The 27,945-nt window shown below is 40.1% G+C and overlaps 1 protein-coding gene across 1 annotated transcript in view; it reads left to right on the top strand.

The window, feature by feature from the left end:
• The first annotated feature begins 201 nt into the window (after window positions 1-201).
• lrrc3b (leucine rich repeat containing 3B) overlaps window positions 202-27,945 on the top strand; it is a 41,927-nt gene continuing 14,183 nt past the window's right edge. The window contains exon 1 of the mRNA XM_031279095.2: window positions 202-389. The gene's annotated coding sequence lies outside the window, so the exon portion shown is untranslated. The remainder of the gene's footprint in view (window positions 390-27,945) is intronic.

The following is a 27,945-nucleotide window of genomic DNA, read 5'->3' as shown; positions in this document are numbered from 1 at the left end:
TTCCTTCCATAAAAAAAATATTTAGAAACAATGTTTTCTTAAAAATTGAAGAGGACTTGCATGAATAGCATCAAATACGATGGCATATTCTTTAGGTGTGCAATGCGTGACTACTCTAACACCGACTTCTGTAAAAGGTTTTACACTGAAAGTGGAGACCGGACGTGGTGTCTTTGTTACGCGGTCACTTCACACGAGAACCCCTCCCTTTCTCCCTATTCACTCCTGTGCTGTGTTTTATACTGATAAGTAAAGATGCGAATTCACACTGCGACTTGTGCGTATCAGTGAGCGGATACTTAAGCATGCAGGCTGTCCTCAGCCTGTCCGAGCTGCCTCGGATCATATAAACGCAGCTTTCACTCCAGCAGCTATGGCTGTATCTGCAGGTGAGGAGTCTTGTGTCGCCTGTTGCTTTTATGCCTGTCTGCACTGCTTGTCCTCTGCAATGGTCGCTGCCTTTATACATTTATTTTTTTTTTGCATGGAGGAATTGCTTTTTAAAATATATTTGATCTGTAATGTAGATATTGGATTATTATAAATGTGTAGGCCTGTGCTTGGTATTTTGCATTCTGTTTTTTTGTTGTTGTCACAATTAGACACCATTAAGCTTTGAAACGGTGTCGGCAGTTCAGGTAGGCTGATGCGTGATGTTTTCACAGGCAACGTCCTGCCAGACGCCATTTGAAAAGAAAGCGATTTAATGTTTATTTGGTAGTTAGCGAAATAGCGCAACACATACAAAAAACAAAATATGGTTTTCAAGTGTTCAAATGCCACACATTCATTCGGCATTCAAAGAAGCTACAATCAGTTCTTTATTTCTTGCTAAATTCCAACTTTATTCCTGTTTCGCCAGCAGTTTCTTTCCATCTTTTCCCAATAGAATGCACCGTGGAGGCCGGTAGCGACCAATGCTAACCATTTATAAAAGTTAAAATGCTAGGGAAACAGTTGTTACTGGGTGCGTTCAGTGTATGCCGAAATGTAATGTCTCCCCTATAGATTCAGAATAAGATTTTTTTGACAAGACATCTCACTGTTGCTTGTCAGTAAAGATGAATATATTTAAAAATACATAATTATTAAGTGGACTTTTGCGTGACGTTCTTTCCATTTATGAGGCGTATCGGGGCCACCGTTCAGGCAACGCTAGGTTTTATTGGACTGGAAATGCTGATAACATGACGTCTGTTTGGAAAGCTAATTGTTCTGTAATCTGCTGCTGTTTGTCCAGGTCATAGAAACGACAAGCTGTATTTGCAAATTTAGCTATATCTGTCATATGATAGCAGAGCTTTAATTCAAATGCATGCGGCAATTCAATAGTTGTGTTAAAAGGCACGGAGTTTTTCCACATGTGAGGCAACGATTCTCGGTGTATCCCCGCTGTCCATGCAGACCCCAGGTGCATTCCGGTCAGAGGGTGCATGGTGTTGATTCCAGTGGCTGCTGGCGATAATTATTTTTTGGAGGGCGCTTTTTTTTTTTGGTGGATGGGGGGGGGGCGCAAATAAATACAAAGCAGTACTTTGAAACAGAAAACAACCAGCACTACTTTATTTATTTAAGAAGAGCAAGACAATATAATACAAGATTCAAGTTACAAACATAAGAAGAATGACTCTGACTGAGGTTTTTTTTAACTCACAGTAACAGAGTAACTTGGCGTTTAACTGTAGTGTATTATTGGTTCTTTTTCCTGTCTTTCCTCTGTTAGAACAACAACCTTGCATATGAATGTTAATTTACAACACTACGTTTTCCATTTTGCTCACAGAATTAATTTAACTCGTACCTTGGGCATGAAACAAATTGCACCCACAACCAGTACTACTTTCAACCAGAAGTCTAGCATGGCTAAACTAAATGATTCAGTATGGTAATCAAATTTAGATAGCTAATTAGGTTCAAACCCCATGTACTCAAACTACAACCCAAATATCAAAAACCCGACAAAGAATAAAAAATAACTGGTGAAAAAAAATAAAAAATATAAAACCAAATTAACCTAAAATAGAGATCTCAAAATGAAACAGGTTTTCGTAGCGATAACCAGGGGAATACTAAGGGGCCATCCACACGGAGACGCTTTTTGAAGCAAACGCACGTTTTGCATCGTTTGGGCCGATCCAAACGAATCCTGTAAACGCACTGCCTGAAAATGCACTTTTTTGAAACCTGGTCCCAGGGTGAAAAACTTTGAAAACAGCTCCCTTTTGGCTTCGTTTGGACCGAGCCGGATACGTGCGTATCGATGATGTCATCGTCACACCCCTCGAGCTCATAGCCTTCGACCTCTTACCCCGCACTAGCTAGTGCAAGGCCACTGACATGACTGCGGTCAAGCTAACCGTATCCCATCTCCATGGTCAAACCAGCTCACTTCATCTAAATACTTTGTCTCTGCTCCCTGACACTTCCCTCTGCTCTGCTGGTCCTGGATTCTACACAAGATATTGCTAACGTTATGTAGCTAACGTTAAACATCGCTAAAGTAGCTGACTGCTCCAGCAGGGACGTAACGTTAACGTTAGCTGCTATGGTTAGCTGTTTATCAGTCCCTCCAGGATTTCGCGGCCTTTTTTTGAGATTGTTGCGGCCCAAAATGCTTGATTTTTGCGGGAGCTTTTGTAAAAAATTGCGATAAAAGTTGCAATGTCTTTTGTATGTTTGTTGCAATGAAGTTGCGGGAGACAGTGAAAGTTGCAAAAAAAGTTGTGATTTTTTTTTTTTTTTTTTTTTTTTTTTTTGTAGTTCTTTAAAAATAAAAAAGGAATCTTGTTTCAGGGAGAATAAAACTACTCTGGGCTGAGTTTTCCTAGTAACCTTACCAAAAAGACTTACTGTACGTACACACCGCCGCCGACTTGAGCTGCAAAGAAGCTCTGGTCGCCTGGTCAAGGACGCTTGTCAAAAAGTACGGGGAAGCTGTTTGACGCTTTGGCCGCTCTGACGTAGCAGCATTCTATGTTTGATCATGGAAAAAGCACAAGCAGCCACTGCACAGCCAATACATTGACACTAGAAACCTTTTATAAATTACATATATAATGACAGAATTTGTACTGGTTGTTGGTCGCAGCAGTGTCTGTTAGCAGTTAACTCGCTCGTTAGCCGCTGAACCGCCGCAGCATGCAGGCAGAGCGAGCAGCCGCCAGCTGTTGATCCGTGCAAGACTGTTTAGAGACGATGTGACCGGCAGGTAACATTAACTGGTCCCTATACGCAAACAATGTCATATCATAAATGATAGGGAACCCAGCAATGGCGATGATGAACTTTTCGTCCATTTTCTCGGAACTGTTTTTGTAGGAACGAAAGTTTTCATTGTATGTTTCTCCGGAATCAGCCAGTGCGAATAATTAAATAAATAATAATAATAATAATAATTTAGGTCATCATGTCGTCTCATCTGCGGTTTTTCCTGCATCCACCGTGTGTGTTTGTGTGTGTGCGCGTCAGTAGCGGGGGAACTGTATGAGCAGCAGCCCCGCCCGCTGCAGATAGCCGACAGGATTGAAACAGCAGCCGCTGACTTAAGAGTGAAAAAACGTTACAGCGTACATTGATGTTAAAATGTCGCTGTACGTTTTGTTGGTAAATGTGAGATGTTCGAGTCTCATCTTCATATCGGAAACCAGCTCTCTCTCACTCCCGTTTGGTCAGTGGCTCTCAGAGTCACATTATACTGACGTAAAGTCTGGCACGTAGGACTGCTGGGATTGCTAGCTAGCGCGCTGCAATCATGTCCGATGGCAGACAGAATTGCAAAATAAAAAGCAATCCAACAGCACATTATACAATGTAAACAAAGACACGTTTTCTTGCGGCGGCCTTTATAAAATGAGCAGTGGTGAAAGTTATTAAAGTCTAGTCATGTTATGAACGGAAGTGGACCACCTATAGGCCTGGAATATGAAGTAGCGTGTTGAGTCTTTTACAAATGGATCCGTTTGGACTAGGGATGTAACGATGCACTCCGAACCGGTTGAAAATCGATGAAAATATGTGACGATTCGTGTCGGTTGAGATGTTAAAAGAATCGCGATACACGTTTTAAACAGCAGGGGGCGCTGAAGCAGTAGCCTATATTCTGACCTCGCTTTACAGGCACGATAGCAGCGAACAAGCTGTAGCTTTTAACAGAAGCAAAAATGGCGGCGGCAAGTGTAGATGACATTGATATTGAGGATGCCCCAAACTCATTAAAATCAGACGTGTGGCGGCATTTTGGCTTTCCGAAGACTAAAAATGAAAAAGGTGAGGTGGTAACGGACAAAACAAAAACTGTGTGCAGATACTGCAAGAAGATGTTAATATACACCAATAGCACAACAAACATGATGCAGCATACAAACGGTCACCACAGTGAGAAGCTCCAGTCACCGCCGTCTGCACGTAAAAACCTGTTAGTGGGCCAAACCACACTGACCGGCGGATTTGCAGCCCCACTCGCGGCGACGAGTGCGAGAGCCAAAGAGATCACAAGGTGTATCGGCGTTTTCATGGCAAAAGATATGAGGCCGTTTTCTGTCATAGAAAATGAAGGATTTAAGCTACTCGTTAACAAATTGGAGCCCAAATACACCATCCCATCACGCCCCCACTTTAGCCAAGACTGTCATGCCAGCGCTTTACAGGGAAACAAAATCTAAGGTAATTGAGACCCTCAGAAAAGCATATAGTGTATCAATTACAACCGACGGCTGGATCTCCAGGGCTACCCAGAGTTATCTTATGGTCACAGCCCATGTGATAACCAGTGAGTGGGAGATGGTTAATTTTGTTCTCCAAACTCCAAACGAAACACACACTGGAGCTAATATTGCTGAAGTTTTAAAATCAGCTGTGAGTGAATGGGGGCTTCAAAAGGCCAACCATGGAATTGCTGTGGTCACGGACAACGCGAGAAATATGGATGTTGCTGTCAGAGAGGCTGGGCTGGCCCCCCATGTCAGGTGTTTTGCCCACACTTTGAACTTAGCCAGCCAAGCGGGTTTGAGTGTGCCCCGCGTGAGTCGTTTGTTGGGCAGAGTGAGGCGTATTGCTGCCTTCTTTCACCGAAGCTCCACAGCCACAGCTGCGCTCGCAGCCAAACAGATACTACTGGAGCTTCCACCGCATAAGTTAATCATCGATGTCGCTACGCGCTGGAACAGCAGTCTGGATATGATCAAACGCTATCTCAAACAGCAAGCGGCTGTGACAGCAACTCTCCTGAGCAACGACGTTCGACGAAATGTCCGTGACATCGATACTTTAGATGGCTCAGACATCCGTGATGCGGAGGACATTGTGAAGCTTCTAAAGCCACTCAAAACGGCCACCACTGTGCTGTGTGACGAAAAAACCCCCACTTTGTCTCTCATTGTGCCCTTAAAGCATATGATCGAGCATAACATGGCATCCAACGAAGAAGATTCCCCCACTCTGAGCAACATAAAGAGAGCTATACTGAACAACCTTTACAACAGATACACTTCAGAGTACAACCACCTGCTGGAGTGCACCGCATTAGACCCCAGATTCCGGGCTCTGCCTCATCTAGAGAAAGACCAACGTGATGATGTATTCCACAGACTGAAGGAGAAAGCTGTACTGATGTTGCAGAACCAGGTAACCTATTGTATTTATTTTACTCTTTCTCTAAATTGTATTTATTTTACTCTTTCTCTAAATTGATTTTTTTAAATAATTTGTTTATTATTATGGCATATTTTTCTAAATGTGTTTCCAAATGTGTTTGTGTAAACTCTGAGTAATGATACAAATAAATTATAACAAATTATATTAAAATCTTGTTTTTATAACAATGTGAAACCCCTGTCAATGTTGTACTTAGATTTTACTTAGTCTTTTTATTTCTGCTATTCCTCTGTGCAGGATGAGGGCAAAGAAGGTGCCAGTGGTCACCCCCCTGCAGCAGAGCAGCCTCTTGACCAGACAGACAGAGCAGGAGCAGAGCTGAAACAACCTCCTTCCAAGAAAACAGCATTGGAAGATCTCCTTGGAGGGACTTGATGAACCAGTTGCACAGCACATCAGTCAGATTGATGCAGAAATGATTAAGTACAGAGCTGAAACATCCATTTCCCTCAATAGCTGTCCACTCAAGTGGTGAAAAGAGAATGCTAAGCTATACCCACTGCTATCCAGTATAGCAAAAGCATATCTCTCCACACCAGCCACCTCTGTCCCTAGTGAAAGGGTTTTTTCATCAGCAGGGGACATTGTGAATGTGCAGAGATCTCAGCTTCTGCCAGAAAATGTGGATATGCTGATATTTCTTAAAAAAAACATGTAAAAAAAAAAAAAGAAAGATTCTAAGCTAGGAAAGAGCACCAGCAAAGCCATAGTTTGTTTATATGAAAAGATTTATTTTATTTGTATTATTTATTTTATTTGGGATTTGTTTTAATATTTCAATTTAGTTTTGTTATTTGACAAAGATATTTCAGTTTCAGAAAGAAATGTGCAGCATTTTGTCTGAGTGAGAATAAATAAAAGGAAACTTTTTCATTTATCTCTTTCTTAAATCTCATTTTGTACAAAAAAATCGTGATAAAATCGTATCGTGAAACCAGTATCGTGAATCGTATCGCATCGCGAGTTCAGTGAATCGTTACATGCCTAGTTTGGACGCACATTTTTTTTTGACACAGTTCCAGGGAAGACGGGGAAAAAAAAGATTGTTTTGGTACGTGTGGACGTGGCGTCTTTGTTTGTTCAACCCTGTTTCATTAGTTTGAGTGCACTCAAGTTCCTACCACCACCCTTAGCAGGTAAAACTATCCATCCTGGCTCCTCAGAGAATGGAGTAGATGACGGGAAAATCCTGTGAGTAGTGGAGATGATGATGGCGAAGATCCAGTAAGAAGAAGATGGTGATGATGAAGATGAAACCCAGGAGGCAGTATGATGACGGTGACTTGAGCAGCACAGTTCTGTCTCTAGTAGCGTCTCAACAAAAAACCAGCCTGCACAAAACGTGCAGAATAATCACTCAGTTGTCCATAGTAACAGTTCACTTCTGTTTCTCCTCAGGATACAAAATATTCTTACATACTACACATTTTAACCACATTTCACTTAAACATTTTAGCTTAAACTCAATGTTATTTGTCCATCTTAATTGACTAGCTTACAGAAAACATAGCAGTCACAACAAAAGGACGGAAAATACACGTATCCGTAGCTGAATTAACCAACAGCTAAGTTAACATTTTCCTAAATGTACAATGACAACAATTTCAATATTAACCATACCTCACATACACATCCATTTGTCCGGCATCCCTGCCCATGAAACAGCATGAAACATATTGAAACATAGAAAATACTTAACCGATTAAAGCCAGTTTTTATTAAATGCTGAGCTACTACCTCCGGCATATCGTATGAGTAAACTATTTTATTTTTTATTTTTATTTCATTTTTATATCATTTTTGTATACATTTATATTTCTGGAATTTTGATGGGGGCGGCGCCCCAGCGCCCTCTATTGACAAGCCACTACTGGTTGATTCCTATTTGATTATTCCATACACAGCCTGTCACATTCTCAAGGCGGCAATCACAGACTGGCACACAAGGTAACTCCACTACAGTTTAGGGCTGCTCGATTATGGAAACAAATTAAATCATAATCACGATTATTTTGGTCAATCGTGATTATTTAACATGGTTACTAATTGTCTTTTGGAAAGATGTTGCAATTATTGAACTCCGTAAAACAGTTAAACGAATCAACAGTGAAAACTTAAATTCAAATGAAAAGCCCGCTCGATGGTGTTTTAAGCCCCTAACGTCTCCTTCCAGGCAGCGATGCGACCGTTTACTTCAAGACACCTAACCCTAACCTTAACCCTAACCCTAACCATTGCCTAATCAACTTCAAGGCAGTGCTGCAACCATTGATTTCAAGGCAGAGATGTTCACAAGTCATTTTTTGGAAGTCCACGTCGAGTCTCAAGTATTTGAGCTTGAGTCCAAGTCAAGTTTCAAGTCTTATGAATTCAAAGCATGTCCTGTAGCTACCACCAGTACAGTATCAAAATCAGTTGTAGGATAACTTTATGAGGTATACTTAACACATCCCTCTAGCCCTCGGACCTGGTGAAATATTAGTCTATCACATCATATAAGTCTGTCACATCATATGGATACAACTATAAAGATACAATTTGCCTGTTCCCAGCATTAGCACAACACTTTGCGATGGTTAGCTTGTTACCTGTGATGATATATGCTAAATGTATGTTTCACATTAGCAAGTGACTGACCTATCTGGGTGCGTTTTGTGATGCCTGATGAAGTTCGACGTTGTTGATCCGGCATCATTTATATTGGTGCCACACACCTTGCATGTAGCTGTTCGCTTACTGCCACTGTTTACGAAGTTATTGAAAGCATGGGTCAAGTCTGAAGTCAGCTGTTTGTGCGGCTTAAGTGCGACTCGAGTCCGTGTCTCAGACTCGAGTCCCCATCTCTGCTTCAAGGCACCTAACCCTAACCTTAACCCAAACCATAACCATTGCCTAATCCTAGTCATTGGGGGCTTAAAACACTGATAAACTAAAAGCCCCCTAGAACCACCCCTGATAACCAAAGTGTTAATCATGCTGTATATTTGATATGAGTGGATATTGTAGGGAATACAAATGAAATACATTGTCATTTAACGTGATATTGAATATGCTGTATGTGTAGTATTAATATTTTGTTACAATCATTTAAATCATTTATTAAACAAGATGTAAGACCTAGAAGACAGGGTTGGTTAATCACGCCAATAGCACAAAGACACAGAACACAGAGGGAAATGGAGAAACATTGTGATGCAGCCAGAGAAAGCTACAGCAGCAGGGTTTTCACCCTCCCTTTGCGTGTGCCCATACAGAACAGAACACCTTTGGCTTAAGACACAGTCAGACAATATTTCGTACCTAGTGGTTTGTTCTAAGCAAACTGAGACCTTAAGATTTAACCTAGATGTTACAAAAAATGTAACCTTTCAACCAAATTTAGCCCCTATTTAACCAAATTATTAAGGCGTCTTTTGGTCTGCAAATCAGCAAACCCGTGGTTACTATGAACTGACAACTATGCATATATGTATGAAATCTCTTTATTTTGACCATGTATATGCTGCCAAAAACTCACAGATTAAAGGATGTTCACACAGAGTGTGTAAAGGAGTCCCGGTGGCTGTTAAAGGTACAATATGTAACATTTCTGCATTAAAATGACTAAAAATGACCATACCTTGTTATATATTTTTTGAGTTGTGTACTTACACTATTCTAAATGTTTCCACCAAATGTCAAACCCAGAGAAATCTATAATTTTATTTCTGACACGGGATGTTTCCTTTAGTCGCCTGTCAGTGGTGTCATATAACCTTTCACCCTCTAGTTACTCGTAACTAACGTCAAAACACTGGCACCCAGATGATACGTTCGAGAGTAATTGTAAATCATACAATGTCACAGAAAAAAATACTTGTAACTGTAATACTGCTTTTTCTGCCACATCATTTTGTGATTAATTACATGCCACTTTGCAACACAGTAATACAGCAGAGATCTTATTTATTGATACATATCAATATTGATCCAGCTTAACGTTACTACAATGTGCTGGTTGACAAGTAGCTAACTAATTGGTGGATACCATTATAGGGTTACAACATAGTTCAACACGCTCATAAAGTTATTAGTAGTATGATTGTTTTGATCACGGATAAAAGCAGCACTGGGCTAACCAACGAACGAGTTCACCAGTAACGTTAACGTTAGACTAATCTAATGCTAATTTAGCCAGCTAGCACACCCCGGTCTGTCTCTCTCACTCCCCCGGCGCAAAGAGACTTAATTCAGGATGATAGTTGACAACATACCCTGGACATGTAGCAATAGCTAGTTACCGTTAGCCCACAGCCAGCTAGTAGCCAGTCACTACCATTACAGCAATCCGTACCCGGCCAGCACTTAACGCCAGTGCCGGGTGGTAACGACGCTAACAGCAGTTTAATGAAGCGTCAGAAAACCGTCACAACAGCAGCCAGCCATAACGTTAGCTACGTCTCTGTTAGCGCTACTGGTGTTCGTGCCGAAAATCTCCTCCCTGCCGTATTTCTCCCCCCTTCACGTTTAGCTGTCTTTACAGTTAGTTAAATCAACCCGACAAAAGGTGGGTTAAGTACCAAAACGAATTGTTAAGATTACAGAAAAGTGAAGGCGGAGATCATTCCGGGCAGCTTGGAGATGTTCTGCTGCTGCACAACGGCCTATCGAACGTCCTCGCCGTCCCGAAGCGGCAGCGAGCGGGCAATGCCCACCCACACCCATCTCTCAGCCTCGTTGAGTAGCTAGCTAGCGTTACACAAACCCTGTCCGCCCGGTGTTGAAACTATCCAAAAGGTGAAATTGACATGTGAAATATATTGTGATAGTGTGGTTTTAGCTGCTGGCTAATGTTAGCTTGCTGGCTCACTAGCTAACTGGTCAGCTACCAATACAGATTAAATCAAGAAAAACGTAATTATGTTGGGGAAAATGCAGCTATTTTATTAGAATGACATGAATAAATGTTACTAAATGTAACTGAATAAACTTTAATGCATTCTAACCAGCGATGGTGTTTAAGAATAAAAACTACAACTCCCATAATTCCACGCATCTTCCCAACGTCATCAAAAGTCCGTGTTTACAATCCATTGTTTTGGTTGAGAGACCCCTAGCGGCAGAAAGTTACATATTGTACGTTTAACGCCACCAAAAGTCTGTATCATCTTTAAGTCAGGGTCTACCTAGCATTCATAGAATCCAGTAAAAACAATTAAAATCTACCAGGAAATCCCTTGGTAGCTTTTTTAATTACTCTCAACAGCATTGTTTTGTCTCTGAGAATGGGACATTTAATTTGTTTTCCCATGCCAGCCTTGAATCATTAGGCACCTTAATTTACTGGTAAATAATCAATGGATAATAGTGGTAGGTTTCATAACCCAGGCCAAGAAGGAAAGGAAACTGGAACTCTTGCAGAGGTATTGCTTAAGAACCTTTGACCTGACCTGAGAGATTTGGGTTGGACACACTAGTCTGTGTTGGTACACCAATTTCTTAGTTCCAAAAAATATATTAAATTTCAGAGTATTATACAAATCCCTATGTGTAAGGAATGCACTGGTAACCCTGCTGTTTTCAATGTGGGGCTTAACCAAGATACTAGATGGTGGATTTCAGATACTGAAACATGGGTCAGTATTAAGGGGAGACTGGTCAATTTTGAGATTTTGGGCTATTTTTCTTCAATAACATGTCTTCTTTCAGACTTGTGGTGAAAAAAAGTCCAAAATACACATTTAGGTCTTTATTTTACTACCCTTTGTCTATTTGCATCTGTAGATTTCTCCTAAATTCAACAAAAGTTGGTGTTCTAAATCTACATGCTGCTCCGTGATCACTGTCTGCACCCTATCATCACATATACCGTTGGAAAGCTCTCTCTCTCCTGTGCAGTGTTGTCGGATCCAAATATGGTCATTTCCTTTTTATCAGCAACCAATCCTGAAAGTACAATGGGGCGTTAATGGGGATAAAAGCAAAATCTCATTTGCTGATGTCAATTTCTGACAAAGTGATTTGTTCAGATTCGTCACATGACGTGCTCTGACATTTCCACAGGAGTTTAAAATGTTGAAAGAAATGCGTCACAAAGCAGTGGCTGATAATTCATGTAGCGCGTTTGAATGAACTGATCGGTAGTTTAATTTGTCCTAATTACGCAGGGACAGGGCTTAAAGTTAGCATCGATCCGCAGAATCATGGGTTCTATAGCAGTTTACTACTAGAGTGCAGTCTCTGCAAAGATGTGTACAAGCAAAGTGTCTACACATCTACTCGTCTTCTAGACGTATCCAGGAACAATGTAGTGTTTGATGTGCATCTGCGTATGGTGCTCTTAGCGCATGAGTTAGGTTTGGGATATGCAGCTCTCAAAAAAATCTGTGTTGGGGGATTCCTGGTCTTCATGTTAAAACGTATCAGAGACACCAAAGGAGAGTAACAGGTATGGAAACACGCGCTCTCGCTCTCTCGCGCGCTCTCTCTTGCTCTCAAAGCAGTTTACAGAAATTTATAGCCTACATGTCATATATTAAATATATAGGTGTCCCATATATACTATACTTTACTGATCGTGATACAACACACTATATTACAAAACACTTACATTACACAACAGTTACAGTTTTTGTATAATATAATTACTATACAATACTAAACAAATCTATAATTTTGGGATCCTAAAGTGGTTGTGAGTCCCTCAGGTGGTGGCAGGCAGATACATATTTAGCTGTCAGTGGAGCTGCTGTCCCCTCTCCTTGGAGAACTTCCAGCTTCTTTTCTGGTGTTAACATTGGGAAGTTTTAATTTTTTGGCTATTTTTCCAAGGTGTAAATCGCTTAGTGAAGATAATTTTTCACAATGGAAGAGGAAGTGCATCTCTGTCTGACCCAGTTGGTGGTCACTGAGCCTGTATTTAGTCAGGATCCGTCTCTTCTTCGTATCTCTGACAATGTGCAGATACCCTGTAAAATAACAGTTTAGTCTACTTTGTTTGCTTTCTCCAATGTTCTAAATATTAATCTTTTGAATGATTCATAATTAGTTTTGTTCTGTTGTTTTGAACCAGTGCTGATGGGAGCCTGATTAGTTAGCTTCACCATTAGCTGACTGAGGGAACTGTTTTCAGGATTTGGCTCTTGGGTTTTAAGTGCTTTGAAATGGAATGTGTCTTTTTGAGTTACATTTAGAAGTGTCCAAAATGTTACAGCTTGTTTCTGTATGTTTAGCAGTAATGGGAAACGTCCCATCTCTAGCCTCTGTCTCTCTCTCTCTGTAACATTTGTGGCATTATAGATTATAGCCTCCATCTATTTGTGTTTTATAATATGGGTGAACAGTTAGTAATACACTATAAATGTAATTTCAGTCGCCAAAATTGAGAGCGGCTTGGAGTCACTGCACAAGACCAAGTAGAAGATCAGGCAGGCTTATGCAGATGTTGACCCAGATGTGGCAGAGTTGCTGAGGGAGGATGCAGATGCTGTCATTAATATAAGTGTCTTTTGATGGCACCTGGCAAAAGAGAGGCTTCACCTCTCATTATGGGATTGGTGTGTGCATTGACATCCTTACGGGACTGGTGATAGACTATGAGGTCCTATCCTCAAATTGTCATGCTCGTGCCCTGAAGGAAAATGCTAAGCAACAGAACAAGATAACAGAGCAGAAGTTTGACAGCTGGAAAGAGACACACTGTGCAGGATCAAGTAACGGAATGGAGCAGGAGTCAGCAAAGAGGATGTGGGCCAGGTCTGTGAATCGCCACCAGGTGCGGTACATTGAGATGCTGTCAGATGGGGATAGTGCAGCATTTAGGGAGGTGGTTGCACTGAACCCATACCCTGGGCATGACATTGTGAAATTGGAGTGTATCAATCATGCCCACAAGCTGATGGGTACAGCACTAAGAAAGTTGAGTGCACAGGGTAAATTAGGAGGGAAGGGTGTGGGGAAACTGACAAATAACAAACTGTAAAAAATTATTACAGGGGGGCAATTCTTAATAACCAAGGTTCACTAGATCAGATGAAGGCAGCAATCTGGGCAGGTCTCCTCCACTCTAGGTCTACTGATGACAGCCCCTTGCACACCAGGTTCAATCCCTCCTGGTGTTGGTATAGGAAAGCAAAGGAAAATGGCGAAACACCTGGTAGCCATAAACACCATGCTGGAAACTTTCTAGCACGAGAGAATCCCAGTGTACCACCGTATGTCTAGCCAAAGCCTGCTGCAGCGAATGCAGCATGGAGGCACTCAAAATGCAAATGTGTGCCTCAATTCTGTTATATGGGCGCGGTGACCAAAAACGGTCTTTGTGGAGAAAAGTAAGCTTGAGGCAGCAGCAAGTATGGCCATCTCCACCTTCATTGAAATTGCCTTTGCCATGCTTGCTGTTATGGAGAAGTTGTGGCTTCAGAGCACAGTTGTGACGGCCAATGCAATGAGAGAAACTGATATGCTGGTGGTATTTATTGTTTTTATTCTGTGTCTTTTGCTTATAAGGGTACTGTCATTTTATTTGTGTACCACTGAGGGTGAGTTGCGGAAAAATTTAGTTGGACAGCTGCTGTCCAATGACAATAAAACGTATTCTATTCTATATGCTCAGGATCTCGAAAGCTGACATCTGCCAGTGCAAAATGTAAGAGTCTGAGCACAGCTAAAAAGGTGAAAAGGCATCAACAGGAACTGGATGAGGGGCCTACATATGAAGCAGGCATGGAAATGTAGGCTGTAGACAGTATCTAGGCCAGGGTGTCAGTTCTCCATGGGACCGTTTGTGCATGTACGCTGTTTTTTTACTGGGGTTCTGTTCAGTTGAAGGCCATAAATGCTGTGTTATAAGTTTTGATGTGATTTAGATGGTTTGTATTGTTGTTACTAATGATTTGATAAGATATTGTGTCTGTAAATAGTTGTTTCGACTAAACATTTTGAATTTTTACAATACAAATCTTTAAAGGCCGTTTTCTCAAAATGGGTTTTTTCTAGGGCTGTCAAACGATTCATTTTTTTAATCGCAATTAATCGCTGAATTTCTATAGTTAATTGCATATTTTATCACATGATTAAAATTCTATTATTTTGCATTTCAGAACAGTTTACGTTTAAGTACATATTAACAATGGATAGCAATTCTTACCAGTGTATCTTGACTGGGAATCAAATGAATGCAAAGAAAGTTACTTTATGAACTTTACTTTAAGATTTGTATTTGTTATTATTTACTGTAAACAAAAGAAAAATGTGTGAATCTGTCATTATTGCACAATTCCTCCAAGTACCTAACTAAAAAACTAAAAATCCCTATCCTTACCAGAGTCAATATAGTGTTTAGTAACTCCTAAATAATTTTGATTACTCACTGACGTCCAGTGATCACCGGTTAATGAGACAGCGTTTGCAGCACCTTACAGCAGTTCCAGTTGGGCTGCTTTCTCTGTGTCATACAGGCTGTGTATGTGTGAAAACTACTGTCCCCCTCGACGGCAACAAGACAGGTCAGAACATGCCAACCGTAGTACGTCTTTAAGACCCGAGTATTCTACGATGCTGACAGGTCTGCAGTTAGTTGCCACCCGTTTCGCAAGAGCTGTAGTGATTTTTTTTTTTTTGGATTTGGTTTCATCCACAGGTCGGCAAGTAGCACTCTCCAAAATACTGCTTTGCCTGAGTGGATAGCATGCTAGTGGGTAGCATCAACCTGAGTCACGTTAATTAGCTTGTAGGTGGTAGCTCAAGCTTGACGTGCTTCGGTGATATTTTAATTCGGCTTTACACAATGTGCATATGGCTTTCAACTTTTCTACGAGCTATCCGGGAGTTTTTGGAAAATAAAAAGAGCCATTCAGAGTTGTGTTGCTGCTGTCTTTCTCCATCATGCCTGCAGCCTGCAGCAGGAGGAAGTATCGCAGCTTGATGATAAGTAAAGGTGCGGCAAAGGGTCAAAATAGTAGCCTTTTAGGCACGGCGCGAAGCCGAGTGAAGTGTAAAATAAATGTAATAAATGCCGGCATTTGTGTGGCCCTTAATCGCATCGCGATTAATGCATTAATGCTGACAGCCCTAGTTTTTTCTCATGCTCTGAGCTATAAATCTCTGCTTTAGCAGCACTTACATACACCAAACTTTCCATTTGTATTCTTATGTATATTCTTAAGGTTTTTACAGAGGGGCTTGTTCATATATCACTCAGTCTGATTTATACAACATTTTATACCTAAAAACGGGGCGAAAATTGATTTTTTTTTATGGATGTTGACAGTTTTTTTCTGATTAATGGAGTGATAAAAAGAGATATCCAAAATCCCCTCTGTAAAAACCTTTGACTCGGGGCGTCCTCCAGCTCACCCAGTAAGAGTGTGCGCCCCATGTAGGCTGAGTCCTTTGCAGCGGCGCAGGTTCGAATCCGACCTGCTGCCCTTTGCTGCGTGTCATCCCCCATCTCTCTCCCCCTTTCCTGTATATCCACTGTCACTGTCTAATAAAGGGAAAAGCCCCAAAAAATAATCTTAAAAAAAAACAAAAAACCTTTGACTCTAATACAGTTGTGCTCATAAGTTTACATACCCTGGCATAATTTGTGAAATACTGGCCAGTTTTTTGAAAATATGACTGATCATGCAGAAAACCTCTCTTTTATTTAAGGGATAGCGGTCAGATGAAGCCATTTATTATCACATAATTGTGTTTGCCCTTTTTGAATAACAATGATGACTGAAATCACCCAAAATTGCTCAAAAGTTTACATACCCTTTAATGAACCATTTCACTGAACCATGAGAAAATCAAAAGAGCTGTCAAGATTAGCGAGAAAAGGTAGTTGAAGTGCATAAATCAGGAAAAGGATATAAGTGCTCAAAGTTTGATAAAAAAATGGAGAAATTGTGGTGGGCTGGAATCAAGGCCACAGTCGGGCAGACCAAAAAAGATTTCAGGCTCAACTACCAGAAAAATTGGTCGGGATGCAAAGAAGGAACTTTCAAGCTACTTCAGGTTCAATACAGGCTTTACTGCAAGAAAGTTGTGTGACTGTTTCAAGATCCACAATAAGGAGGCACTTGAACAACAAATCATTACTGCGCAATACAATATGCCAAACAGCACCTGTACAAGCCTAAGAACTGCTGAAACAAGTCATTTGGAGTGATGAGACCAAAATTTAACGTTATTGGCACAACCATAAACGTTATGTTTGGAGAGGAGTCAACAAGGCCTATGATGGAAAAGTGCACCATCCTTACTGTGAAGCATGGAGGTGGATCTCTGATGTTTTGGGATTGTGTGAGCTACAGAGGCACAGGACATTTAGTCAAAGTTGATGGCAAGATGAATGCAGCATGTTATCAGAAAATATTGGAGGACAATTTGCACTTATCTGCCTGAAAGCTGTGCATGGGACGCACTTGGACTTTCCAACATGACAATGATCCGAAGCACAAGGCCAAGTCAACCCTTTAGTGGCTACAGCAGAAAAAGTGAAGGTTTTGGAATGGCCATCACAGTCTCCTGACCTTAATATCATTGAGCCTCTTAGAGGAGATCTCAAATGTGCAGTTTATGCAGGACAACCCCAGAATTCAGGACCTGGAGGCTTTTTGTCAAGAAGAATGGGCATATCTACCATCTGGGGAATAAGGTACTCATCCACAACTATCACTAAAGACTGTAAGCTGTCATTGATGTAAAAGAGGCCAATACACAGTATTAAGATCTAAGGGTATGTAAACATTTGATCGGGGATCATCTCATTATTTTCTTTATTGCTATGTTTTGTTTTATGATTGCACTATTCTGTAATACTTTATGGTTTAATTTGAATCCCATTAAAATCAAAGTACCATGTTTTGTCTGATAACTCGTGTTTTCTTAAAAGAATGGTATACATTTCACAAATTCTGCCATGGTATGTACACTTATGAACACAACTGTATGTCAAGAAAATGAAAGAAGAATTTTGAATCTGGCTTTATCCAATGTTCAGATTTCTCTTCTGGAAATATATGAAAATTAGTGCATATTTAATGAGATAATACCTAATTTGCATATTTGAACATAAATATTCTAAAAAAATACAGAAAATATTTGTCTTAATGTCAGTAATCAACTGGGGAAGTTTCATGCTGATATCTATTAGTTAATTTTTTTCCCTATTCACCTGAGGTGTCTCCTCTTAAATACAGCAGAAGTGTGCCAGTGCAGCCTGTAGATGAAATGAGATGGGTAAGACTTTAGTTCATTTGGTTAAATGGAATTGTGCCTCACGGGGAGGAAAAGGAGAGAGGACACCATTCTATGTCTCAAATTAGGAAGATCTCTCTCAGCTGGCACAGCCGTGCTTTTTTAATGTCTAATATCAAATGCATGTGATAGAACACAGGTTATGGAGGTCATACTCTCTCCCACTAGGCTGTCTTTTGAAGTTTCCCACGCTGCATCCATCCTTCCTGTTCCACAGCAGGTTGGAATTTTTGAAGTAAACATCACAACACAAAATAGGTCATTTGTCGTTTGCCTCCTGAAACGATCAATATGACTGTTAAAATGCTTCATATTATCATTTTCTATAGGTACTACTATATAGGTAACTAAAACTACTTAGTTAAGGTTATGACAAGACTGTGATCATGAATAAAAGAAACTGACAATAACTGTTGGTAGAAGGCAGACTACTTCTGTCTTGAGACTAGATTTGGTCACAAAGCCCTGTACAAGACAGGACAACAAGATTAGCAAATATTATTTGCTAATCTTGCTTAGCTTAAAAAAATATTTTCAGTAAAACACCAAAACCAATAATGTGTTAGTCCGTCTTCTTGACCACCCTATCCTGTCTGTGGCACTCATCCCCAAGCCCACTGAAATGGCAAATTCTTAGGTCCCATGTAAATATATATATATATATATATTTTTTTTTTTTAAGGATTAGTAATTTCCCAAACAGCTGGCCTTTGTATTTCTTAGCAGAAAATAGTGCATTTGTTGGACTATTTTCAGCGGCGGATTAATCCACATTTGGTGCTCTAGAGAGTATTTCCTGCAGCAGGCGGTGTATGTGTTAAGGGTAATGAAGTTACATGTCACCAGTGCAACAGTGTGGCTCACTAAAAAGTTTTAGACAACAATGGAGCTCTATGGCTCTTAAGCTTGATTTATGGTCCATACTTACGAAGGTACGTTCGTAAGTACGGTTGTAGGTACGTTTGTAGGTACGTTTGTAGGTACATTCGTAGGTACAGTTGTAGGTAGGTTCGTAGACACGTTCCGTGGTTTGGTAGCGTTGCATCTCCCCCTACTAATTTCCAGGTTCTCCTTCTCCGTGAACAACATGAAATCAAGGAGAGGGTTAACTTTCCTGCAGCGGTCAGAAAGCACAGGGGAGACACTTTCTCTCTCCGTCTACACCTCCAGAGTCCGTACTTGCTCCGAAGCTAATCCCGTCACTCTCTCACTCGCTCTACCACACACTCCCCACGCCAACGGCGTAGGCCATTTACGTAGGCTACAGCGTAGAGTCATCAATAATAGATCTTAAGGCTTTGGACACACACAATATTTGTAACAAGGATTTATTCATTGTTGGTTTGGGTCTTTTCATGAGATTTGTTGACAGTCCTAAATATACAGAATATAAATATTTCTATTTTTGGAATATGCAACACATGATAAATAAAAACTAAGATAATAAAAGGATGTTGGCACAAGGCCCATGTACGATTAGGACCATATTCTAGAACGGCGCTGTTGGTGAAACATACAGAAATAAAACATCACACAGTAGCATATTCATGTCTTCTGAAAGGCCCCTGAAAATTCCATTTGGCAGCTCAATTCTTTTAGTCATGCTGGCTGTGTGGCTCTCTGTGGGGAAATGTCCAGACTGAAATATCTCAACAAGAATACCATAGATTTCCCTGTCAATTTTGTACTCATCTATGCTGCCATGAATAAGAATCATGATGAATCATGATGTCTGGTTTAGATTAGTAGAAACCTGTGAAAGACGTGCTGCATCGTTTGCATATAACCAGAAAAGTTCTTAACAATAATCAAGCATAATGAGCAGGGACGATTCTAGGATCAGAGCTTTAGGGGTGCCATTTGAATGCCATTTTTTTAAGTTATTCTACTGTGCTAACTGCATTTTAACATAATTTTGGTCCATCATGGTATGGGAAACAATGAATTATGTAACTAGAAAGACACCAATAATTCTGCGAAAACTTCCTTTAATGCTGAGCCACAAGGCCATTTCTACAAATGCAAAGGTAACAAATGAAATCGGATATCCATCTATAGAAAAGCAGACATTTCTGAAATACAGTATCAGTAACTTTTGAAAACAAGAGATTCATGCGATTTTGACTAATGGCTGACTGGCTATCTAAGCATTACATTCTGGGTTAAATTTCACTATGTTGTGATATTCCTAGAGCAGAACTCCTTCTATTGTGTCCATTCCCTGTGGATCCCAAAACCTGTTGCCATACAGCAACAGGTTTGCCATACAGCAACAGGTTTTGCCTCCCGTGGCGGAGTAGCAGCTGGATAAACAGCTCAATGTGGGCCTGGGAGCTGCCACTGGTCCTCTCTGTGTGGCAGAAACAGATGATCCCCGCCTCTCCACCTTCTCATGGGCTGTTATTAGACAATATTGTAACGTCCTGAGCCAGGACAATGAAATGGAAAATGCCTGTATGCGTGGTAGACAGCCTTGCCTATTAGTCTGTCTATTTGTGTGGTAAAGAAAGAGAGCAGCTGTCTATATGTAGTAGTACTGGATACATATTCAGAATGTGAATCAGCTTTAATGGCCAAATAAGTATAAACACATACAGGGAATTTGACGGCTCTTTTTTGCTCTTAAAAAACATTCCTTTTAACGCCACAAATTTTTTGATGCGCGATTAACAATGAATCACAAATAAAAGGCTCTTTTAAGAGCTTAATCTTAACTTAACTTAATCTTAAAATAAACTAGTTCTCATTCTGAGTAACAGGCCTTATCACTTATATTTTTAATTAAGTCAATGATCATTAAAAAGCAGCTCAAGACCCCCAAAAAAAGCAACAAACCTTGAGCAGAAATGGATAAAGAAAAGGGTCTGTTCCGTATCAAAGCCCTGTCACATGGTTCTCTCCACAAGACTAAAGTTATTTGAATGTACTGTCGATGAAATACCACTTAAGCCTTAAAAACTTAAAAATATCCCTTTTAAAGTACATTTAGAACAGATTAAAAAACATAACTATAGACAGTCATGCGATCAATGGCGAATACATGTTTTAATCGATTGACAGGCCTAGTATATATATACACACATGCATATGCATTAACATACGTATACACACACATGTAAACAGCTCTATAAGGATTATAAACAGTAACTATAGGGCAATGCAAAAGGTGCTGGAATAAATACAGAATTATTAATATAACAGGTTGCTTATATACAGTATCTGAGGTAGGTGGATAAATACAGTGTATATTTGACAGATATTTACATTTTAACTATTAAATATGAAATGAATAATGTACTATGTTACTACTACTATTTACTATGGACTGGTGAAGTGTTCATCATAGTGACGGCGTGTGGGAAGGAACTGTCCCTGTATCTGGTTGTTTTGCGAGCAGTGGTCTGTTGCGCCTACCAGAGGGTGAGAAGCTGAAACGGGGTGTGTCCAGGTTGTGTCGTTGTGTCCAGGGTGTGATGTTGTGTCCAGGTTGTTTCCGGGGTATGATGTTGTGTCCAGCTTGTGATCTTGTGTCCAGCGTGTGATGTTGTGTCCGGGGTGTGATGGTGTGCCTGGGGTGTGATCTTGTGTCCGGGGTGTGATGTTGTGTCCAGGTTGTGTCCGGGGTGTGATCTTGTGTCTGGGTGTGATGTTGTGTTCAGGGTGTTATGTTGTGTCCAGGGTGTGATGGGTCTGCAGTGCTGCTTCCTGACTTCCCATTTCCTGACTCTAGAGGAGTTAACCAAAGATCCTCTAAACTAAAGATAGCACATTTCAAGCAGCGGCAATGTTGTGAAACGGTACACACTTCCTGTCTCCTAAATGGGCGTGGCCTCATTTTGAAAGTGTAGTGAGCGTTGTGTGGATGGATGAAAAGTTTATTAAATTAAATGTATTAGTATTTTCTTTTGCTAATGTTAAGATATTTACACAGCTAAAAGACATATTTAGCATCACAGAGATTAGTTTTGTTAGGGCGTTTACGAACGTTAGTTGATGTTAGCTTGTCAATGTTACCAGATCTCGTGAGAGTTTGGTCCTGAGACAGAAACAGGTCTCAAACAAAGTAAATTTTCTCCTGATGTGTCCGTCTGAAAAATGCCATTTTAGTGTCAGAATGCTCTCGAGATATGTGGCTTGTGAAAAATGGCTCCTATATTTACTTTAGTGACCATGGAGTGAAAGAATCAGTCATAATCTGTGTTCACGTTCACTTCTCCCATTGGAATCAATACGCTCCGCTAGACCTGCCTCTAGTCTCCTAAAGAGGCGTGGCAGTTGCGGAGCCTACGTGACACAGATACAGGAAACTACTCTGAGTTGGGGCGTCTCAGTTCTAAACCGTCTCTGGTATAACTCCTGGATGGAGGGCAGGTTGGTCCCAGTGATTTTCTCTGCCGTCCTGACTGTCCGTTGCAGTCTGTTCCTGTCCTGTTTGGTAGCCGATCCGAACCACACAGTGATGGATGTGCAGAGAAAAGACTGGATAAATTGCGGAATACATTTGTTTCAGTAGCTCCAGAGGCAGGTTGAACTTCCTGAGCTGGAAATAATCCTGCATCTCCGCAGGAAACTCATCCTCTGCTGTCATGGATGGACATTTTAGCACCACCAGTTGGAGGGGATTTTTTTTTGTAATTGATTTCAGATGCCTAATCTATATTTAAAGCTCTGTCCCACTGATGCCTCTGTTTGCATTGCATTGTTAATTAAAGCCAGTGGTCGCACTGCAATATACACCTGATTTTGAGGGGATTCTGCAGGCTGACTCTGACACTCGATGAAATATAAATAATAGAAACAGCTGAATGTCATTTTCTCAAACAATGGGCTGTTTCATTGACACTCCCACCGCTGCACAACCCTGCAGCAAATCGCCAGATCGCTGTTTCCCTGTCTAAACGCAGCTTAACAGGTTTATTGCTTATACAGAGCACGTCAGTTTTGTCCTCAGGCACGTTTAGCTATCACACTGATGCGTACTGCGCCCAAGTCCAACCAAACTGTGCCCTGGCCCACCTCTTTCAAGCGGGCCAGGGCACGGTTTAGCGTACTGTGTCCAGGCACGACACGTGTAACCCCCAGCCAATAACAGCATTCTCCACTACCCCCTTTGCCCCTCAGCGTCTCATATCGACGCACACATTTAATTGACACAGAAACAGACAGGATGAAGCTCTGCATTCACTCAAAATCCGGCGTTGCTGCACCTTCCCACGGAGGTGTGTGTGTGTGTGTGTGTTTATTTGGCACTCGATAAGTGTGAACATTGTTTATGAATGCTTATCATTGCGCATTAGTCAACAACCAATTCAGACCGGCATTCTAATAAATGGTAGATGCTTTTGCAGGATGTGTACATTTTATCCATAGATACCATCCACATCAATAGATTCCCATAAGCAGGGAAAACCCTGAGTGCGTAGTTTCTTCCTCGGACCAAACTACTCCTCGTCCACTAGTTTTGGTTCAAGCGTCTGTTTACAGCAAGCCTAGATGGTTAAAAAATGCTTACTAATCGCTCTAAGTTTGTTTAGAGGGCTGAAAGCGTTGGTTTTTGCCCCTTGGTGCGGTTCGTCTGGGAAGGTCTGAATGATGATAATGATGATGTATTATGTAGTAGTAGTAGTAGTGATGCATTTTGGTACGCTTGGATTTTTCTCTGTGTGACACAAAACCAAACCAAGGTGAAACGCTCCAAGTTTACATACTCATCAACTGATTTGGATGCCCTAAGATATATCTCCCCAATGGTGCTGATCTTATAGCAGTAGGATGCTATTGCCCACCATTGGCGTCACATGAAGCTGTAAGACTGCTCTTGCATAAGTTATCAGACAAGGATTATGTTTTATTGGGAGATTTAAATTGGGACTGGCTCTCAATGTCCTCAAAGGCACTTAAGGACCTCTGCAACGCTCCAAATCTGTCGCAATTGATTAAATCCAACTCAGAAAACTTGGATAAGTCTCATTGCTTGATGCAGTTCTTGCACATTTTCCACAAATACTCTGCAGTTGGAATACTTAGTAATATCAGTGATCAATACTTGTTTTTGAAATTGCAAACCTTTTTTTGTGATCCATAGTGACTTGGACCTTGTCTGTGAAATGGCAGATGTTAATTTGGCATGTATTATTTTTAAAACAACTTTCTAGGCTGTAATTGATAAGCATACACCTCAGAGATGATTTAGAGTCAGTGGTTAAGATAACCAATGATATAATGAATCTTATCCTCTATCAGAGAAAGAGATAAGGCATGGGCCAAGGATGAACAAAGTAATGATGCCAGGGACTGGGTTAAGTTAGGAAACAAATGCACTCAATTTATTAAGAAAAAATTGTGAGTGAAAATGTGAGTACAATATAAACGAAATAAACACTTCTTCATACACTCAGCCATCTAACTGTTAACCCTATGAACTAAAAGTATGTTTGCTTATTGTGATGTCATTTCTGGAGTATCTTCAAATGCTTCATATCCCTAAAATCAGTACAACCTAAGCTTAAAGGTTATGTAAGCCAGTAAACCATACTATGTAATAAAAGTGTTAAAATAGTGTCATAAATAAAATCAAATAAAAATCTGATGTTTTCATCATATTTTACTAAATAAAAAAACAAAACCTATTGATCCAAAAGATTTCTCAATGTAGAAACATGAACGAAATATTTCTTAACACTACAGAAGTTATTTGAACTGTGTAAAATGTTTAATTTTTTAAACATGCTAATTTTTATGAGCAGAGCGTAAAGGCGTTTTGATAGTTTAATCTCGAATAGAAATGCTCTGCCAGCTGTTTTACACTGGACGTTACGTAACGTGATGACGTCATCACGAGCGTTCAACACAACGCGATAGACAGCACCCTTAGCTTTCTGCTGCAAAAAGAATAAACGTTCTAGCTGTTATGGTTTTTATTTTAGACCGATTCAAACAGGATCATAGAAACAACAATCTCCCGTGGACGGCCGCTAGTCCGCGGGAGATTGTTGTTTCCATGATCCTGCATCTCCATTCTCTAAGGGTTAAACTCAGATATAATTAGGTAATATCAGCTTGACCACCAACCACACTTGATAAATATGGCTTTTTGGGGTATTTATTGTTGTATGTTGTATTTCTATTGATCTTGTGTAGTTATCACTGCTGCGAAGCCAGTTGCCCCTCTGGGCACAAATAAAGTTTTACTTGACTTGACTGCCTTGACTTAATAAATGAGAACCTTAAGATTCCAGTAAAGTTTGGAAGTTGGTTAAATGTACAATATGTAACTTTCTGCTGTGTCCGTGTTTACAATAGATTGTAAACACAGACTTTTGATGAAGTTGGAAAGTTGCGTGGAATTATGGGAGTTGGAGTTTTTATTGTTAAACACCATCGCTAGTTAGAATGCATTCAAGTTTATTCACGTTACGTTGAGTAACTATGAAGGTAAATATGGTGCAAAAAGGGAGAGCTTGTAGAATACAATGTGAGAACTTGCAGAACAAAAAATCTGAACTTGTATGTTAAAATTTGCACTTGTAAAAATTTAATTTGCACTTGTAAAAATAAAATTTGCACTTGTAAAAAATATTCACACACATGTGATCTGAATTTGAAGTCATACAAAGAAAAAAAACATGAGATCTTGTAAAAAAAATCTGAACTTGTAAGTTGAAATTTGCACTTGTTGTTCACACACCTGTATTCTGAATGTGAAGTTACAGAAAAAATATTCACAAATGTGTAGATTGATATTTACATGAACACAATGACAGCTGCAAACTTATAATGCAACATTTACTCGTATACTTTTTTTTTTTACTCTGGTTCATTTTCCATCACAACCACAACTCAGTGATTACAACCTCTCGAATCTGTCACTGCAACTTCACATATGTGCTCTCTCGCATCACAAAGTGGCGAATCTGCGCACCTCGACTTTCACAACACTCTTGACGATACATTTGGTGCAAAACTAATTTGTACCTGTGGAGCTCTGAGCTAACAGAACGGGAAAAGCAGGGTTTCTATCGCCAGATGAGGGACAACTCTGTCCGGCTTATTTATGTAGCATGGAAACTTGGTGGAATAGCATGCTAGCGTTAGCTAACTAGCAGCCAGCCCGCTTCTAAATAAATACTGATGACTATGACTTGAAATTCAGATCACATGTGTGTGAATATTTTTTACAAGTGCAAATTTTATTTTTACAAGTGCAAATTAAATTTTTACAAGTGCAAATTTTAACATACAAGTTCAGATTTTTTGTTCTGCAAGTTCTCACATTGTGTTCTACAAGCTCTCCCTTTTTGTACCATATTTACCTTCATAAGTAACGCTTATTCATGTCATTCTCAGAGCTGCCAACTTTTCAAACAACCTTGGAGTGAGATTTTGTGGGGCCAACCAAAATTTTGCCGCATACAAAGCAAGGGTCCCAAAATTAAATTAACATTGGTCTACCAAAGGGATCTACTAGGACCACTGAAATTTTAAAGAATGAGAACCACTGATTTACATAAATTCTAATCCTTCAAAACAATAAATAGAAATAACCATTTTTGGACACCAGGGGGACTGGTGGCCAAAGACCAAACCTCATTAGATTAGGCAGTGTGGGAAATTCATTCTTCAATCAAGGCCTTTCCCCACCACAAGGTCCAGCAGAAAATAGACTGAAAAATACCAACAGCAAGACAAAAGAGACAGCATGGCTCATTTTGTGCATGTGTTATATCATAGCCTTTCTCAAACTTTTTTTGTGCCAAGGCCCAGTAATGTTTGGCCCTCATCCTCTGTGCCCCACTTACTGTATGTAATTTTTTGGGAAAAGAAAGACTATTACATTTAGGTGCTACATGATGTCTGCATGTGTAACAGGTACCGGCTTGGCACCCGTTAGCAGGTTATTGTAATAATCCTGTAACAGCAGGAAAAAGTACACATAAAGAAGTGAGACACGACGACGTGTTGTTCTTTCTCCATTCAACTGGATTATCTTTATTTCTCACATGAATACTCTTCTTTCTGTTATATTATGTTTGCATAAATGCACTGGTCAAAACCAGATATAGCTCTTTACAAGAGAATGTAGCGGTACATAGACCAATTTCCATATATTACATAGCTACAAAACATACTCATTCCTCATTGATATACAAAATACAAACCTTTTCTACACAAAACATATGTCTGTCTTTGTATATTATACCTTCATTGAAACTACTAATGTAATATACAGTACAGTAACACATCAACCTTCTCATTAAGGTGTCTAATGTGAATACTTTCACCATTTCTCTTAGTATTTATTACTATTTATAACAGAAGAGACTGAGTTTACATCTGAGATCGATCAACACATTTCAATAGTAAAACATTTACCTACTAACTGCCTAACATAGAGTAACTCCGAGGCCCAAATACATGAGCAAGAAAAACCTAGTAAGCCCGTATTGAAACGGCGCTGGCGCGAATGACTAAACAGCAAATGCTACAAGAACAGTAGGCTAACCCGTTAGCTCAAGCTACTGTAGCCGGAACAGAAATAGCAGTGATTAGCTTGGTAAACAACTATAACCTAATACACATTCCGCTGCAACAATCAGCTGCTACACATTGACTCTTATTTTAACAATGTCTAGAAGTCACTGACAGATAAAACAAAGTAGAAAACAATACCATGTAGCTAAACGGGGAAAATAGACATGACGCCATTATGGGACATGCAAGGTTGCCGTTACTTTTAACTTAATTAGCAACACATTAGTGTGCTGATACCATATTGCTTATAACTAAGACCATCTTATAAATGTCTGTATTGTTTTATGTGGTGGAAACTAACCTGTAACAGCAGGAAAAAGTACACATAAAGAAGTGAGACACGATGACGTGTTGTTCTTTATCCATTCAACTGGATTAAGATGCCAGATGCTGTGAAAAGCTACTACTGCCACCTACTGGCGCAATATGGATTAGCATGGCCTTATTTTTCTCCTTACTTTTAAATGATCAAACTATAAATTAAGGTACCCAAAAATATGAAAATCCATCTTCAAAGCAAAACAATAAACTCTTAAA

Source organism: Sander lucioperca, chromosome 16, assembly GCF_008315115.2.
Source record: "Sander lucioperca isolate FBNREF2018 chromosome 16, SLUC_FBN_1.2, whole genome shotgun sequence".
In the NCBI taxonomy this organism is placed as follows: domain Eukaryota; kingdom Metazoa; phylum Chordata; class Actinopteri; order Perciformes; family Percidae; genus Sander; species Sander lucioperca.
Note: the sequence above shows the minus strand (reverse complement) of the source record. Positions and strands in the feature narration are given on the sequence as shown.